This window comes from Cryptomeria japonica, chromosome 11 (assembly GCF_030272615.1).
Source record: "Cryptomeria japonica chromosome 11, Sugi_1.0, whole genome shotgun sequence".
Taxonomy (NCBI): Eukaryota; Viridiplantae; Streptophyta; class Pinopsida; order Cupressales; family Cupressaceae; genus Cryptomeria; species Cryptomeria japonica.
Genome location: NC_081415.1, coordinates 158,294,300 through 158,314,182, shown reverse-complemented (window position 1 = coordinate 158,314,182; position 19,883 = coordinate 158,294,300). Strand labels below are relative to the sequence as shown.

General features: G+C 36.6%; 1 long non-coding RNA gene across 5 annotated transcripts in view; it reads left to right on the top strand.

Moving 5' to 3' along the window:
- The first annotated feature begins 2,910 nt into the window (after nt 1-2,910).
- Nucleotides 2,911-19,883, top strand: part of LOC131066085 (uncharacterized) — a 66,876-nt gene continuing 49,903 nt past the window's right edge. For 2 of the 5 annotated variants that reach the window (XR_009111565.2, XR_009111563.2), the window contains exons 1-3: nt 2,911-3,153; nt 12,477-12,565; nt 18,365-19,307. This is a non-coding gene — a long non-coding RNA (uncharacterized LOC131066085). The remainder of the gene's footprint in view (nt 3,154-12,476; nt 12,566-18,364; nt 19,308-19,883) is intronic. The other 3 variants (XR_009111564.2, XR_009111561.2, XR_009111562.2) reach the window with 2 other exon arrangements.

Genomic DNA, 19,883 nt, shown 5'->3' with positions numbered 1-19,883 from the left:
CACCCCCTTGAATATCTATCCCCGAATCCATCCATGTTCTCTTTAAAAATGGATTTCTCATTTTGAAAATTGAAATCACACTTCACTTATTATTTCAAAATTGATCATATAATCTTCATCTACATTTTTACGTCGAAGGCGTCTCTTTCTATGAAATGGACAACCTAAAGTTTTTAATCCAACGATGGGTAATTCTCTAGAAGAGCAGCAAGACGATCGAACCGATATCATCCGTTCATTGTTTTTCCCTATTTTTACTGTTTCCGACTGTTTTGCCCGTGATATAAGGTTGGACGATGATTGTGTCCGTGAATATCATCGCCTATTCATTGGTCTCGTTTTGTGAGCACATTATTGAATGGATTGCCTAAAAGCGCCGGACAAACATTAAATTTTGTGGCTGGTGCCCTTTCAAAGTCTAAATTGTTGTCCCGTGTTCCTTCGTTGTTTTTTTATCGGATTAATCTACAGATTGTAGTGTTATAGGGCAAGACACAAAATAATGAGGCCATTATGTACAAATTTCTCTGTCCGAGAAGTAAAACCATAATTACTTATACATTCAACAATTACTCTCATCAATATTGGTGATTTGGGAAACATTGCCCACAAGATATGATTCGAAAAAAGGATTTCATTTTTTCCAACATCTTATCCAATTTTTTTTCGGCTTCTTCAATATTATAAATTATGGGATTGACACATATTTAAGCTTCATGCATCGTTTCTAATTTCATTTGAAAGATACCATAAAAAAATGAAATAGCCATGTATTCTATTTTTTTATATTTATATTATAAGTTTACTCTCTTAATTGTAAGTTTTAGTAAGTTAATTATTTTATATTTTTATATTTAACTTATCTTTATACTTTCAACCAAAATCAATAAGTAACAAGTTAATATGTTAAATAACTTTTTTTTAATGAAAATTTAATAATAATTATTATAATATAAATTAAATATATAATTTTAATTGATTTGTAAATTACATTTAGCAATTTAAAATGCATAAAATATATAATATAATTGTCTTTTCTAAACTTATATCTATCCTTATAAATATATGTAATTGGAATTGAACAACAAATATATTTAAATATATAATTTAATTGTCTTTTTTAAAACTCATATTGTTTCTATTTATCCTTTTGTCTCTATCTCTCATTGTTTTTATTATATCTCTCCATCTCCCCCTCTCTCGCTATCGCTTCCTCTTTTTATATTTGTCTACTTCTCTCTCATCTCTTTTTCTCTCTACCTATCCACCCTCTCTATATCTATTTATATATATCTCTCCATTTCTCTCTCCCAGTCATACACACTCCCTATCTTTGTTTGTATCTGTATCTCTCCAACTTTCCCTCTGTCTCTATGCCTCTCTCTATTACTTGTCTATGTCACCTTTTTTCTCTTTCACTCATACCCTCTTTATCTCTACCTCTCTATCTCCACCCCCCCCTCTCTATCTATATCATGTTATCTTTGCCTCTCTCTCTTATTAAATCCATCCATCTTAGTCTATATAGCTATCTCACTATATCTCTATCTCCCTCTCACTCATGTCTATCTCTTTCTATCCATATCTCTCTAGCTCTATCTATGTCTCTCTATCTTTCTCTATCCCTCTCTATATCTCTGTATCTCCCTCTATCTATATCCCTCCCTCTCTCACTCTCCCACTCTCATTCACTTCATCTCACCCTGCATCTCTCCTACTCTATACCTTTATCTCTATCTCCCCCTAACCTCTCTCTCTCTCTATATCACTCCCTCCCTCCCTCCCTCCCTCCCTCTGTCTCTTTCATTAACTCCATCTCTCTTATTATATATCTTTAGATCTCAATTTCTCTCTCTATCTCCCTATATTTCTATCTCTTTTTCTTTTTCTTTCCCCTTCTCTATATCTCTTCCTTTCTCTATGCCTCTATGTTTATTACTTGTGTATGTCACCTTCTTTTTCTCTCCCACTCCATCTCTATCTTCCTATCTCTCCATCCTTTTCTCTATTTGTATATATTTTCTTATCTATATCTCTCTCTCTTATTTACTCCATAATCCTCCTCTATATTGTTGTCTCTCTGTCTCTGTCTCTCTCTATCTCTCTCTCTGTCTCTGTCTCTCTCTCTATATATACCTATCTCCATCTCCTCACCATATCCCTCCCATCCTCTATCTCAAACTCTACCTTCTTCTCTATCTTTATCTTCTTAACCTACTCTGTCTCACTCTTTCCCAACTCTTTCTTCCTCTCCCTCTCTTTCTATTGTGCAAACATGGTATGAGCTCATTGGTAGTGGAACCTAATTATCCTTTCAATCATGTTTGGATCCATAATTTTTTTGAAGCTATCACTTCTTCATCGATACCTTTGTTGCACAAACGTCATCATTTGCGGAAGGGCCTCCTAATTGACTTCATGTAGTACACAAATGTATGCAAAGAAATATACCAAAATATTCCCTAATTAACCTTCCAAACCTCTTAGGCATACCCATTGCACACCAAAAATGCAATTGCTAGTAAAATAATATAGATGAGTTTCAAACAATCATTTCTATGCATGTTTAAAATGGTAAATATTTAATTACAACCGTAATTGAATAACTAAGATAGAATAATTGGACGCGAGTCCAACCCTTCATCAAATTACCTCGCGGTAAACTTCTCTCAAAGCAGTTCGCTGTAAGCACAAGGCAAATAAATTGGAATTGTTTAACAGTCAAAACCAAGGAAAAAATCTATGTACAGAAAAAAGCAATGTCTAAGTACCCTTAGTTAATAATAATAATAACAATTAAGAATATTTTAAGTTCCATCATTCCATGCAACGGCACAGACCATCCGTTCTTCTGTAGCGTATATCTAGCCGTCAGATTCCATTCCCTTGAAGCTTCTTTTAATCTTGGTCAACTGCGAGGTAAATTAGGTGAAAATGCCAATTCGTGTCCAACGGTTCTAGTGCCACATGTCAAAGAACCTGCTGTAGCCGGTCGTCTGGACCATACTACTGGCGTTCAGGGGTTGGTATCCCGTTATACATGCCAAAGCAATTCGATTTTGAGTGTTATTTTTAAAACTAGTTGGCGAGCTGGTCTTTTGTTTTTCATTATGCTACGGAAGGCTTCTGCGGATAAATTTGGCGCTGAAATAGGTATTCATTTACAAGATTTGTGGCTTTCTTAGCACTTTTCCTGCGAATGTAGGTTTTGTTTGCTTTTTTCTTTGCTAAATTAGCAAATATATGCTTAGACAATGGAGAAGCGTCAGCTCTAGCTCTGGTTTTAGAATAATGTTACTTAATGTTGAGTTAATTTTATTTGTCTTCTAATGTAGGTATGTGATTTTCTTTTCATGGGAAAATTTACCCGAGATAAGAGGGTTAGCATAATGTGTTTCTCTTGAGGTTTTTAATTCAATATTTTGTTCGTTCTGTTTATGAAGATTTCTTCGATTGCAAGCGGAAATATTTCTCTTCATATTTTCTTTTCTAAGTTTAAAAGGAATTCTAGTCTAATAATGGCAAATCTATTATAGTCGAGGCTTTTGAAAGGATTTTAGTTATTGTGTTTCATCAATTTTGCTTATGCAATGGTATAACTGTAAATTGTTGGGCTATTTTCCTCAATACAGCTATTTTTTATAGTGTTTTGTTCATTTAATTGATTTTTTTTTAGAAACTTAAAATTTTGTTCGAGGTTTTCAAATATTAGAGTAAATGTTTCCGTCTTTTTGTTTTATGACATTCTTAACTGTAGACTAAAACTCAACTATTCTTACCAGATTTAATGTAGGTCACGGCAATACAGTGTCAATATTTTTAAGTTTTGGAAAAAAATTAGGTAATTCTATATTTGGAGGTTTGAAGTGTATTTCCTTAGTGCATAATTTCTCTTGTAAATTCTTGTCAATAAAATGTGTTTTTTCCTTGAAATGTGGCTCCATTATTGTAAAGGATTTCAGTTGGAGGCGTTTTCACAACAGTAGCTGAAGTAACTATTCTCAGTGTGTTGGAAATGTTAATCTGTTCAATAACCTTTTAAAGAATTTTTGTATTGATGGCTACAGTGGGATTTGAACTTAGTTCGTTTTGTCTTTGCCTTTTAATCATACCTACATTTATAATATATGCTAAATACTTTCGAGGTTATTTGAATTTGACTTAATAATCATACCTATACAGGCTATACTTATAATATTCCCTTAGTTAATTTCATTTAAGAATATTTTGTATTCCATTACACCATCTGCAGTGTATCCCCAGGGCAACTGTTAATTTGCAGTGTATCCCAGCCGTTCAATTCCATTTCCAACACTAATTTGGAGTCTCTTCAGGCAGCGTAGGAGAGTATAGATTTGTCGGGTCTCTTTTTAAGAATTTTGGTAATATGCCTGTGTTGTATTGGTCAATTTTTAAATTGAGTTAGCCTGGTGTATCTGCCGTGTTCTGTTGTTCAAGCCTTCTCTTATGTGAATTGCATTTTCCTGATGTAATTACTGTATTTTACCATGAAGTGTAGCTCTAAAGTGATGTTGATAACATATTCTGAAGCTTTTTTCATAAATTCTAGTTGTAGTTATTGTTTGCAAGAAATTTCATTTAGTAAAATGATAAACATTAGAAGAATTGTTGTTAAATATATGCATTTTATTTTTGGCTGGTTTTTTTTTTTTTTTGATCGGTAATATTTGTGATTTTATTAAATAAAGCTAAAACAGTACATCTTCATCCAGAATTTAACTATCAAACCACTTCCCCAAAAAACCACCCACAAAAACTCCAAATCATCCATCAACAAAAGGAAATTCTCAAACCAGTAACCTGCTCAAACTCCACACCCCTCTACTACGAGTACGAAAATGTCCATATACATCACGCCATACTAAATTTGGCATATACTGTTCAAACAGTTTCTAACAGAAAGTTAAGATTTTCAAATAAAATTCAATCAACAAAAAAAAGGAAATTTGCACCAAGAGGTACCCTGGCCCGCAGAATCTTCATCTCTCTTTCTTCACCACTTCTGTAGTTGAGGCGCTCGAAACACCACCCACCCTGTTCTCTCCATCAGTCGGTCTGATTGCCAGCGACTCATTTTGCTTGGCCATTTCCGCAGATAGATGCCTGGTTATCGGCCGCTTCCTTCACTCCTCATCCACCACCCCAACTTCCTCTCTCGCCTACTTGATGATCTTCTCCAATTCCATGATTTGAACATACATTTTCAGGCTCTCCCACCCTCTCCTCGCATCCTCGTGAAATCTGGCTTTTACTTCTTCTCGGCGTCGCAAAAAAGGAATCCGCATATCCCTGCCTCTAAGTTCTGCATGCTCCTCTGGGATGCCTTTCGAAACATTAAAGCCCCATCCCGGGACCGCCCACTCCAACAGAGAATCCATATTAAGCAAGTAATCTTTCAGCACTATTGCCGTCATCACACTTCTAACCTCTGCACAGGAATAACCAAATTTGAGCCCCCACACCAGATTTAAAGAGTAGATATCCACCCTTGTTCTGTATTTGTGACCAATGACTGCCACCTCCTCTCCTAGGACCAATTGAACAACCCTCAAGAACAGGGGATCCCTTGCAAGAAACATATTTTGCAGCCGTTTTTCATGAACCGGATCCCAAAAGGTAGGCATGAGTTTAGTCGTTTTGAGCGTGAAATTGGCTTCCATATCGAGCACCACACAACCACCTATCTCTGCAAAGAAATCGCTTTCACCACCACCAAATTCGCTCATCTGTCACAATGAATGAGCGTACATTCTCATTCTAACTATTAATGAGGCACTCCCAACTTCCGCCGCCATTGCAGAGGAATTCGACATTAATTGCCCGTAATGCTCGAGCCAACCTAGGCACACGAACAAAGGAAAAAACACATTTCGCACATTTCAAGTATGTCATTGGTACTGTAATTAGCAGGCTGCCTTAACTCCATTGAATGGTGCTATCATTTCCATCCCACCACCTCACCTCTCCCTTAGCTAAATCGCATGCCACATTGGACAACCCGTCAACAATGACATTTCCACTTCTCCTTACATGAGAAATACAAAAATCTTGAAAGGTTTCTAATTTTGAGCAGATTAATGTGATAAACTTATTTAATCTCCAACTCGGGGTTACTCCTTTCATGATTGCATTAACCACAATTTGAGATTCTCCCTCCAAATGGACTTTTGAAACCTTCATGTTAACAGCCAAATCAGTTGCTAACAAAGCCGCTTGCACCTCTGCGTCATTATTAGTTCCATCTTGCAGCCTTTTTGCACCTTTAAAAAGAACCTTCCCTTCATCATCGCAAGTCACACATCCCGCTTCAGAAATACCCGGGTTGCCCCTAGAGGCCCCGTCAAAGTTGATCTTAACCCATCCCTGCTCAGGTTTTGACCAAATCTCCTCCTTATTTTCATGATCCTTACAAAAATGATTAACCCGTGGAAACCCATGAACGAGTCTGATCTGAATCAAAGGCCACCTGGCTTGAATAAGCTATCCACTAAGCCATACGGATGTTTCACAAAATTATGATTAGCTGTCACTGAAGAGACTACTTCAGAAATAGCCCTCTCCACCCTTTCACAAACTCTGTCTAGCGTCTCTTCTTTATCTTGAAATACTCGCCTATTTCTTTCTTTCCATAATTCCCATATAGCAATTGAAGGCGAGACAATCCATACACTCGAGAGGGCTGATTTCCTGTACTCCATGAACCAGCTTTTGAAAAGATCAATTACTTTATCTGGGAGAGGAATTTCCCACCCCAGTTTTGTTAATAAGAATTTCCACACTCCATGGGCCATGTCACATTGTAGCAACAAGTGATCTAAAGATTCTTCCCTTTCTTTGCACATAACGCACTAGAAAGGGCCATTGAAACCCAGCCTCATCATTCTATCTCCCGTCAAAATTCTCCCTTTCTCCTTAGCCATGAAAACACCCCCGCCTTAGGTAAGCACTTAGAACTCCAGCATAGCTTCAAAGGCCACTTAGATCGAGTCTCTGAATTTTCAATGAGATTATAGCCTACTTTGATTGAATAGTTCCCTGATTTTGATCCACACCATTTGAGGACATCATCTTTCAGACCAAGAATTGGTGAGTACTCTTCCAGAATCTTGCTAAACAAAAGTTTTAACTGAGGAGATAACGGTAGCATATCAACATCCTTCCACTTCCACTCATCCACACCATTACATCTCACTTTAACCAAATAATCCTTAACTTTTGATCCCCAGAGAGCCTCAGTCACATGTCTGATTTGAGCTACCTCCCCCCTTAAAGACAAAGCTGGTCTGCTATCCCACGAATCCATCTAGAAATTTGCTTTCTCGTAGTACCCTAATTGCCATGTAATATGATTTGTTATCACTTTCCTACAAGTTAGCAAAAAATTCCACACCGCAGATCCTCTCGGGGGGTCTTGAACTGTAAAAATTCTTTCTCTATCATTTGAGTCCAGATACTTATGTTTCAGGATTTGGACCCATTTTTGGTCTGGTTTTTCATATATTTGCCATATCAGTTTTGCACCCATTGCTTCATTCAATAAGCTCCACTTTCTAAGACCTCCATCACCTGCCAATTTTGGTTGACAAACTTTATCCCATGCAACCAACGGGATCTTATCTTGCTCGCTCTTACCATTCCAAAAGAATTTCCTCATAAAATGGTTAATACTTCTTACAATCTTTTTTGGGACTTTAAAACACATCATGGAATATATAGGCATTGCAGATAATATAGATTTTAGCAACAACAACCCACTAGCCGACGTAAGCCATTTACTCTTCCATCCTTCTAATTTATTTACGCAATTGTCCATTAGTCTTTGCCACATGTTCGTCTTATTTGGTCCCCCAAACAGCGGGGTGCCCAGGAATCCGTCCGGGAGAGATCCAACTTTGACATCCAAAATCCTAACAATCTCTCTCTGCTTCCTCAAATCATTGTTAAAAAAGAAAATATCTGATTTTGCCCAGTTTACCTGCTGCCCAGACGCCTCACAAAACACATCAAGAGTTTTTTTTTATAATGCGGGCTTCCCTTAGCTAGGCATCCCCAAAAACAATTGTATCATCAGCAAATTGCTGATGAGTGACCGCATCAACACCAACCGCAACAAGTACACCTTTCCACTACCTTTCCACTTGTCCTCACATCTCAGATGCTGAATAAATCTTCCCAAAACCTTTGCCAACAGAATAAAGAGGAAGGGAGAAAGAGGATCACCTTGCTGCAAACCTCTGTATGATTGGAAAAAGCCTCGCGGGCTCCCATTAACTAATACAGAAATCCACGATCCATCAATACATGCCTTCACCTAGTTAATCCAATGAGAGGAGAAACCAAACCTTTCCAGAACTCGGAAAAGGAAATCTCGATCCACCATATCATATGCTTTCCTGATATCCAATTTGATTAACATCCCCTCCACCTTTGCTTTTCTTATTGTATGAATAGCTTCATGAGCTATTATGATGCCTTCCACAATCGATCTTCCCGGAACAAACCCACTTTGCTCCTTCGAAATAATATACTTCAGAAGAGGTTTCAATCTATTCATGATAACTTTTGCAATCACCTTATACAACACATTACAAAGAGAAATTGGTCTGAAATCTCCAAAAGAAGCCGGTCTCTCGACTTTGGGGATCAAAGCAAGAAAAGTACAGTTCAATTCTTTAGCAACCCTTGCATTAACTCTCGCCTCTTCCACCACCTGCCAGACTTCAGGACCAACTGCATCCCAAAACTGTTGGTAGAAAAACATCGGAAACCCATCAGGCCCCAGTGCCTTGTCCCCCACCATTGAAAAATTTGCCTGTCTCACTTCTTCAATCTGGATAGGTTTGCAGAGGATTTGGTTTTGGTTGTCTGAGATAACATGGGGAATATAATTCAAAAGCGTGTCTTGATGTCGAAAATTTAAACTCTGGTCCTTTGTTAGAAGTTCTATAAAGAAATCCATTGCTTCCTTATTAATATCCTCAACCTTATCCAATGCTTTGTTCCAGGATCTTCTGACCTTTATCGAATTATGAAAAAACTTTGTATTTCTATCATCTTCCTTTAACCAACCTTCACGAGACTTTTGTTTCCAATACACCTATTCTCTAGCCAAGATTTCATTTTATTTAGTCTTAATGATCTTTTCCTTGTTGAAAAGTTTCTATTGTCATGCCCTGGTCCATAATGACTATTTGTAAGTCTTCAAGCTCTGCTTCTATTTCATCTCTGTTCACAAAAATATTCCCAAACTTAACTCTATTCCATTCCTTTAGCTTCCCTTTAAGAAACTGCAGTTTCTTAAAAAACTTGAACGCCCACGATCCATAAACCACATGGGCTTCCATCCACCAAGAATTGGTTAAATCTTTCAGACTAGAGTCCCTTAACCACATTTTTTCAAATTTAAAAGGACATCGGATTGTGACACTGTCTAGGCATATCAACAGTTCTATAGGAAAATGATCTGAAGCAACAATCGGTTTGACCCCCGCATTAAAAATTAAAGGCTTGGAAGCCCAATTTCCTCCCCCAAAAAACCTATCTAATTTCTCAGCTATATGATCCCCTCCAACTCTACGATTGGACCATGTGAAAGTTCCTTTGTTAGTCTTTATTTCTTGCAAACCATTTTTAGATACAAAGTTTTGGAAACCCACTTGTGAGGCAGTATTTCCCACATTTCCACCTTTCTCATCTGCCTAGTCCAAAATAGCATTGAAGTCTCCCCCAAGCACCACCAATTGCTGAGACAAGTTACTTAAAATCACAGACACTTGTTTCCATGTTTCCAATTGCAAGTTAGCTCTCACAGGACCGTAAACATTAATCAAAAAGAAATCACAGTTAATGCTAAAAGAGTGGATTTTGCACAGTTGCCATGAATGAGAGTTAATGAGTTCCTCCACTTGAATGAGAACAAGATTCCAAATTATACCAAGCCCGCCCGAGGATCCCATGACACTCGAAAAAACCCCAGCCCACGATCTCCAGGCTTTCATCCACCCTTCAACCTCCTCCAAACTCATCTTAGTTTCTTGTAAACAAACCAAATCTGGTTTCATCTGTTCAAGCCAACGCTTGATCAGACGACGCTTGTCAAGGGCATTGCAGCCCTTGACATTCCAACTTATGAGTTTCATTTTCCTTCAGGAAGGGGGCCTCCCTTCCCTACTATAAGTTTGGATTGTCCTTTAGCATTTCCGGCCATAGCAATCCGGATTCTGGTAGGTTTCCTTCCTCTGGACTTCTTTTCCCGTATAGCAACTTTATCAACAAGTTGGGAATCAGACTGATTGATGGTCCGACTCTCAATAATGTCCTCTTCATCGAAAGCACCCCAATCCTCCTCATCTTCCTCCCATATGGTATCTTCTCCCCCTTCTTCACACTCAATCCTTATGTCATTTTCCATGCCAGCACAATGAACCTGTTCCTGAAGTGGGTCTCTTTTTACATTTCTAACCTTTCATGTTCCTTCAATAATCACATCCTATACATTCATGGCAGCTTCAACTTTATTGAGGGCTTCTTCCACTAAATGTGTAGCATCCAACTGGCTTGCGAACTTGTCCCCACCTACCTTATCAACCATTTGTTCATTCCCTGCATTTGTTCCATTTTCCCCATTCTCGTGCACCTTCATGGAAGATGAAGCACCATTATCCAATGTCTTTGACTGACCTGTCCCCTTGTTCTCTCCCCTGCAAACTATGCTACTCTAGCTTCAAGTGAGGACTCAACAGACTTGCCATTAGGACCAATCAAATAGACCTCCTCCGAATGTCCATCCTTATTACACACTGAGCATCTTTCCAGTTGATTTTCAACCTCGATCTGTTGTAGCCAACAACCCGCATTTGTGTTTATTTCTAACTATGCAAGTAATGGGTACTAAGTTTTCCATCCAATACAAATTCTTGCATACGAACTAAAATCTTCCTTCTCAATAGCTTCATCCAATTTGAGATAAAACCCGAGTTTATTCCCAATCATTTGGAAAGTCTCCTCGTTCCAGTACTCCCTCGGTAGATTATAGAGACGCAGCCAGATTGGAACCTCTTCCAAAGGGGCCTTAATAGGATTGAAATTTGGTTACCAATCTCTGATATACAAATCTCTGCCTCCCAAGAAGAAAGGCTTATTATTTAGTATCCAGTTCTTATCTTTACTATTTTCCGTGATGACCAAAAAAAAACCATTTGGCATTGTCTTGATCTCCACTTTAAAAGGCCACTTCTCCTCACACCATTTCTTGACACGGCACATAGCCAGCCAGTCCCTAAAGTATTTCAGAAAAAAAATCCTCTCTCTAAAGAAAGCAACCGAATCATTCCAGCTTTTACAGTCTTGAAAAAAAGACAACTTTTGGGATTCCATCGGTTTAGGTTTTACCTTTTCCAATGGCTCCGATCTGGGGATCTTCTTCGGCCTCCATTCCTTTTCACAAACCTTCTGCCAATCCGTTTTTGCTCCTACATGATTGATATTGCGATTGTTGAAACTGTCTTGGTGAGCGTTTCTGGGTCTATGAAATTCCTTTCTCCGTCTACCATTTGTCTTGTCTTCTGTAGCAAACCCCGACACTTTGTTCGTACCCTCCCAGGTCCACTTAGGTTTTGTCCAAGATCGGAAGCTTGGATTCGCATAGTATCTTGGCCGGTCATTCTGCCTTAAGTCTCTAAACTCTTTGGGTTGCAGCCCCAGTCTCCTGCGCATCGACATAGCCCTTACCGATCCCAGGAATATTTCTTTCGGCTGGTTTTGAACTATGTTTGCTTGACGCTGATTCTCCTTTGCCCTTGAAGAATTTTTAAGAACTCTTGCAAAAGATGTATCTAGAATTACCTTTTTGTCCTTGACCTTTTCTCCTTTAAAAGACAAAGGCTTTTTTGTAATATCTTTGTCTCAGTATAAAATTTTCTTTTATCAAAGGAAAAAAAACTTTTTATGAACATAACTATAGTCTTCATTATAATTAATACAAAGATCCATTCTGAGGAGTTTTAACTTTATCGACAAAAATGTTTTTGTATAGCGAAGTAATGTCAAATTTGTTTAAGTTTTAGAGGATATCAGTTGAGTGCATTTTATGATTGGTTTTGAACTGTGTTTGCTGATTTATCTACTACAATTATATGTTTAAGAATATTTTTAAATGTATGCTGCTTTTTCATTTTATACTTTATCTTTATATTTTTATTTTTAACAATGTAATATGGATTAATTTATGAGGTTTAAAATTTCATTAGTTGTGTGATTTTTTATTAGTATATTATATGTTAATTTCCTTCCTTTTTTTTGAAGAATCTCACTTAAGCTTAAAATCTAACATCAATATATTTTTGTTAGGTTTTTAATTTGTTTTCTTGATATTTATTTATTTTCCTCTGGAAGTGCTCTATAGAATATGTTAATGGTCTTTTTCATAAATACTGGTTGGTTTTGTTGGTTAACAGATTTGTCTTCCTTAAAAGACCTCCAAACTTGACTCACAATGCCCAAGTTGAAAGACAAAAGAAAACCAACAGTTGAGTCACTTGCAATGGTAAGTGCATGTGCTCTCTGAATTTTGATATGAAGGTACAACTCCCTTCGTTGGATAAAATGTATGTTTTCTGAATATGCTTTTAACTAAAAAGCAATAAAGGCAAACTAACATCTACCCATAACCATGAAAGTAGATGTGAAAAACTGATTTAAAATGAAGTGAATGAAGATAAGTAAAACACAGTTTAATTACCCACACCCACGAAAATAACCTTTCCAATAGAATCAAAATGCCCTGGACTCTGATCGAGTCTCTCTCATGCCTCAAAGGACAAGGGGGATCAGAATACCCAGGCAAAGAGCTAACAACAGATTTCTTTCCAATTTACAAGTTATTTTTGAAATCAAAGTTTCAGAATCAAATGCATATACACAGTTTGATGTAACAGAAAAGACAATGAAAGGTAATCACAAGAGAAACAAAGCTCATTGTAATCAAAAGAAAATATTGACAAATGCATAGATCACAAAATCTTCTTCATTCCAACAATGCCAAAATGTGGGCTCACAGACTCAACACCTCTATAAAATAAAACTGTGCAGTCCAGAAAACTACGCTGCCCTCTCTTTTTTAACATCAAAAAAAGAATCCTGGCTCTTTCCTTTCATTACATATATATAGCCTCTTTTTTTTTAAGAGACTTTTAGTTATCAATAACTGATTCTTGAAAAGATTATTTATTTCTTTCTCACTTAACATTCCTGTGAATACAATTCTCACCTTTAGGGAAATAAAGCTCAAATATTTTAATACATAATTGCCCTCGCTAGCCTCGGTGAATACATTCTCACTTATAGGTGAAAATACTTGCCCACTTTCCTTAGTGTTTGAGTTTATGTGAGTTAAAACCCAAGTATCTCCCAATTAATGTGACTGTCATTGACAGTGTTGTGCTCTGTTATCCATATCTTACGAACCAGACATAATTTTGGAAATTGCTCCGGTGAGGATTTACAAAACTAGGTTTTCTAAAACATATCAAAAATTCATCGAGATCCAACGGTTGAATTAGAGTTATTCCCCCCGCACAGAGACTGATTTTTCTGTCTAAAAAAAAGACTCGGAAAATTCGTGGTTACAGGTTGCATTGAAAACTACAAATAGTATACATGCCAAAACTTACACATGGATCACCACTTTGAACTGTCATTTGAAGGAATGAGCTCTATTTTAAGACAAAGCTCTCTTTAGAATAGATGAGGATTGTAACTCTTTAGGTTGTTTGTAATACCGTGTTGCTGAAACAATACTTTGAAAACGTTATCAGCTGCTATCCTCTGTTATCAACATATGGATTCATAACTAAATTCAACTTTTAAGAAGCCGAATGTTCCTTTGTAACATGAAGGTTGGACTTTGTATTTGTTAGTTTGGCTATCTCGAAAGTCATCCAAACATTTTTACTCTCAGCTTGGTGATCATTTTTAAAAACATCCCTGCTATTAAAACTGACATTAATTAGCTCCAGGAGCACCTCCGAAATACATCGAGCCTTAGACAAATCACCATTATTAGCTTGTTTGGTAAACCAACATGTTATACTACTTCTTTAAAACATCAAACAACTCATGCCAATGTTATTGGATTATTAAACTCGCTGAATTTTGAACTCACACACTCTGAACTTGCATCTGTTTAATTTGATGAATCTCTGAACTCTAAATTTGAACCTCTGAAATTGAACCTGCGAACTCATTGAACTTTGAACCCAAATCTTGAACTTTGAACTTTGAACTTTGAACTTTGAACCCGAACCTTGAACTTTTTGAAAATGTTCAATAGTTCAAGTTCAATGACAATTGTTATAAAGACCTTTAACTCTTTTAAAAAAAAAAGGCTGTGATACAACATACTCCGCTTGAACTTGAACCTTGAACTTAGATGAGGTTCAAGTGAGAGGTTCAGTTCAAGAAAAACTTCAACAAAACAAAAACCAAGACTTACACAAGCCCAAACTAAATAAAACACTCCTTTTTTTTTTTAATAACGTGAGAACAAAATGCTTCAGGAAAATGAGGAGGGTAACAGGTTTATTATATGAGTTTGAATTTGGAGGGTTCTTACTTCATTTGGCTGAAATCTTTGTTGGATAGTGGATGAATCAAAGATAAAATATCTGTGAAAACAATTAAGCAAAAAAAACAACAAAACAATAGAAAATAGAAGTTTTAATTTGGAAACCATAGATGTTTTCATGGTCCTACATGAATGATAATTGAAATTCATAAATATTTGGACAGCAATTAGTGTTCTTATGATGCTGGAATAAAATTGCCCCTCATAATGTAACTCACCAGCATGCATTTTCACTTTGAATTTTTGTTGCAAACTAGGCGCAGCAAGGATCTATGCATGTCTGATTTCATATTTCACCGAATTCAAAGCTTTAGTATGAATTAAAACTCTTGCCACTTTAGCAATAGCATGCAAGGTATTTTCTATTGTAGAGAATGAATGAATGGACAACCTCATGCATTGATCTACAACAAAGCTACTTGTTTCTATAGTATTCTTAGGATTGGCCAATTTGTAATATCCTCAAGTTTTGCTGGATCAGCTCTTAATTCACCTTTTTCAACCACACCTTGAATAGACTAGTGGTTTGCTTTGCAAATTCACACTTCGTCATATTGCATAAAAGTTGTTTTTGCTTCAACACTTGCAAGACTTGCTTTAAATGAGCTAGATTTTGTTTCCATGGAGAAATTGAAAACTAAAATATCGTGTAGATACATTAATACACTTATCCATGAATATTCACAATACATTATTCATGAATCTTATAAATGTAGTAAGTTAAATATAGTAAGTGCCACAAGCTAAAAGGAAGTACCAACCAATGATATAGACCCTATTTTGTTTTAAAGGTTGTCTTCCATATCTCTTGATTCAAATACCCCTGATGGTACCTAAATTTGAAATACAACTTTGTAAAATATTTAGAATGCTGATTTTGGTCTAATAAATCATCTTTATGCTATATTCAATGTCTTCATAATGTTGAAATTGTTCAAGTTTTGATACTATTCATGAATCTTATAAATGTAGCAAGTACCACAAACTAAAAGGAAGTACCAACCATTGACATATACCCTATTTTGTTTTAAAGGTTGTCTTCCATATCTCTTGATTCATAGACACCTGATGGTATTTTTTTTTGAAGTACATCTTTGTAAAGTATTTAGAATGCTGATGTTGGTCACAACAAATCATCATTCTGCTATACTTTAGTGATCTTGTTCAAGTCTCTATGATCTTATCACATCTAGATTCTTTTAATCCATGACAATGGGTGAAGTTCTTGGGCACATTACACCTTGCTTTGACTGCTCTTGAAGTTGTTTTCTTACTACATTACTCTCCAAGAGACTTCCTACACAATCCAATGTTGGTTAGAGAAAGTTATTTGGTGGCATGTTGAAGTTGGTCTAACAGTTCATCAATCAGTGGGAGTAAAGACATGCTATAGGCGATGATCTTCAGAAATTTATGATTTGTGCTCATTCTACAAGAGTAATTCTTCTAAACAATGACAATGTGTGACTTCCATGGTGATGTGCCTCCTGTAACCACTTGCTCCTATAACCTTGAAGTTGTTCTATACTTGTTCACTCCCCAAAAGAGATTGCCTCAACAATTTGTAACATGGTAGGGGAGATTCAAGCACTAGTAAGCTTCACTGCTTACGAGCCAAAGGAATTGACGGAATATGAAAAGAAAAGAAAGCAGAGTATCAAAAGAGAAAAATTTGGGAAGATAAAGGAAAAAATAAAGAAAAAATGGATGAAAATGAAATATCAAAATTAGCTATGGGAACATGCGAGACGCCCGACTAGCAATGGAGCAATATTCGTGAGATTACAACGATAACCTCGTCGGGGCTATAGACGTCCGATTGGCAACGAGGCTCTATCCAGGATGCCTATGGAGTTTAGACAAACCACATAGCTAATCATGATGGAACTTGGAAGTCATAATGTTCTTGTTGAGAAGGAATGAATACACTTGCACACACATCGGTAATCAAAGACAAAGTGCCTTGATCCTGTTTGGGATTCTTCTTCCACCTTGAGTATGTTTCCTAGTCTCTTGATAGGTTGGGTTGAATTTTCAAGAGGTTATCAGTATGGATTGAGTATTTTTACCGGAGGGGAATTTCTTGCTTTTTCTTCCTTGACCCCTGGATTTAATTGCCTCAGAATTTTTTTTGAATTTCTGACTTGGGCGTGGAATTTTGACCTTGATGGAGGAAATTTCATCTTGAAGCATTCATCCTTGTTCCTTGGATTTTGGCGTTCTTCCATCTCCCTAGGTGCTATTTCCACCTGATGAAGGAAATCCTTCATCACTTGATTTTCCTTTCCCCCTTTCCTTTAGTGTCCTAATCCAACCTTGGGCAGAATTTTGCATGTGTGAGGGAATTCATGGTGTGGAGGAAAACCTTGGTTTTAGCGCCCTTGCTCTCCTTTGAGCGCTATTTTGCATGGAGCAATGATTTTTACCTTTTCTTCATTTCTCCATGCCTAGGTGATTCTAGTGGCCTACTCCATCATTGGGCGCTGTTTTGCTTTGGGGAGGGAAATTTCATGATTTTCACTTTTCCAATTCGGTCTCATTCTCTTCATCAGAATATATACATGAAATAATGCCACTTATACTTTAAGTTATATTTCATGTATATATTGGCAGGATGTTGGAGAGTGGTTTCAGATCTCTAGGAATTATAATGCAAATTCTGGGTTTTAGATCTTTTAAATTTTCAAACTTAGTCAAATTTCAGGCCATTTTCGGATCAGGATGACATTTGTGGATTGATGTGAATTTCCAGATTTAGATGATTTTGCATGCATTCCACTTTTGGAATAGGAGTTCCATACTTAACCATTTTTTTTGATCCAACTTGTCCGTCTTCTGACTCTTCCGGATTTAGAAATGATCTTCAGGAATGTTCAGTCTGCAACGTCTTCAGAGATGAACCTGCCAAAATAGATTTTCCCAAATAGTAAGTGTTTCAAAATGTTAGGGTTGGGACAAAACAGGTCAGGAAAGCACTTACTAAAAATAGAAATTACTAAAAATAGTAAATTTGATTTTTGGCAAAATTAGACCAATCCGGGAGGGAGGCAGTGAAACTTACTAAAAATAGACATACTAAAAATAGTAAGTGATCAGAATTCGTTCAAATTTAATTGGAAGGTTGCTTGAAGGGTCCTGACTCCAATTCTACATTCAATTTTTCCAAAATCCTAATAGAAACCCCTTAAATCTAGGGCTGGAGGCAGAAACCCTAAAATTGACAAAACCAGCCCTAGAAACCCTAAAATTGACAAAACCAGCCCTAGACTTAGCCAAAATTGCTCAAACGAAAAGCATACCTGAACAAATTAACCCCCAAACACTTGCAAACTGAGGAAACTGACGAGACTGCCGCAAAAAGACCCAACAAAAAAAAAACCAAAAGACCGAGAGGGCCTAAAAAGTAGGGGGTCCCCATTTGCAATGAGACGATGTGTGAAAACGTCACAAGTCTGAATGCATATAATCACATACTGTGGTTGAGCACTTCATACACAAAAATAACAGAAGAGACAAAATATCCCCAGTTAAATCTAAAGATAGTCACATTGTTAAATATTACAAAAAAATTGAATGTTTTTTGTGTCAATGGAGTACTCAATTAATTGCTATTGATTCTCATTTATCTAGCTTTCTTTTCATATGGATTTCAATATGATAATTATTATCAGAAATAATTTATGAGCTAACTTTCCATATCATCAATATCAAAATTTGCAGGATTTGAGGAGCACCTAATTAGTGCTGAGAAATTGGCATCATCTTGATTTGTCCTGATCTAGATTAGTGTTGCAATTGGTTTGATCAATGACAGTGATGGTGATATTAGTGAATCTGACATACAAGAATATGAAGAGAAATCATATGAAGATCTAATGAAGGGAAATCATATTGTAGAGAACATGTAGGAGAATTTGAGATGCCTGTTCTGTAGAGGGAAGAAAAAAGGATTACAGATACACAGATGTACTTCAACATGCAAGTGGAGTGCAGGAAACGGGTAGCAAAAACTACGGGGTGCATAGGGAACTTGAGAAATTTCTGAAAACTCAGCTTGCAGCTTCTGCTGAGCCACAAAAACTAAGGACAGTACATTTGGAGTAGGAAGCTCCACAGACCAAATGAACAACTCCATGTTTGGCTCTGGATGGGAATTATTGTGGATATCCACAGGATTTCAATGAGGGAAAGTACATTGCCTTGGTAACAGTGAGCTGAAAGAGACTTGCAGAATTCTATCTGGTGCAGTTTTGCACAATGTGGAATTACAGAGGTCAGCAGGGCAAGGCTGTTGTTGAATTTAATAAAGATTGACAAAGGTACAACAATCCTTCATAAAAATAATTGAAGCCTAAAGGAATATGATGAGCTGAGTACTATGATACTGGAGGTCCTGCTGGCAAACATCTTCCCTCAAAAGGGGATCATAAGACCCTGTCACAGATCAATCAGAGAATTGCAAATATACAAGAAAAGAATAAGTACCTAATGACATAAAGAAGTAAGGCTTTCACAAATGAAATATCTCCTTGCAATGATAGAATCTGCACATTAGAAGGCAGAAGATGAGAAACAGAAACGTGAGGAATTTCATAGAGAAGATTGGGTATTATCATATTTTAACACAGTGAGCATCAGATTTCAATGGACCATATCTGTAAAGGTGAGTAAAGTTTATTTGTACTATGATGAATGCAGGTGTATTAATTTTATCTCTAGATCTAAAGATTTTTCAAGTTTTTGTCAAGTTTGAATAATAGTCAATGCATACCAATTATTGTTGTACCAGCTTTGTCCCCTACAGAGGTCTATAAACATAATTATCTCATTGAGACATATCCCATTCCCATCTTTTCGTGGATAAAGTTCTCTACCTATGGAACTGTTGGTTTGCATGCTTGTGTAACACATCGACCAATTGTGAAAATAAACAGTGAGTTTCAGATTTCAAAGGACTGTAAACTGTAAAGGTGAGTAAAGTTTATTTGTACTATGATGAATATGCGGCCGGATTATTTTTATCTCTAGATTTAAAGATTTTCCAGTTTTTGTCAAGTTTGAATAATAGTCAATGCATACCAAATATTATTGTACTAGCTTTTTCCCCTACAGAGGTCGATAAACATAATTATCTCATCGAGACATATCCCATTCCTATATTTTCATGGATTAAAGTTCTCTACCTATGGAACTGTTGGTTTGCATGCCTGTCTAACACATCAACCAATTATAAAAAAAA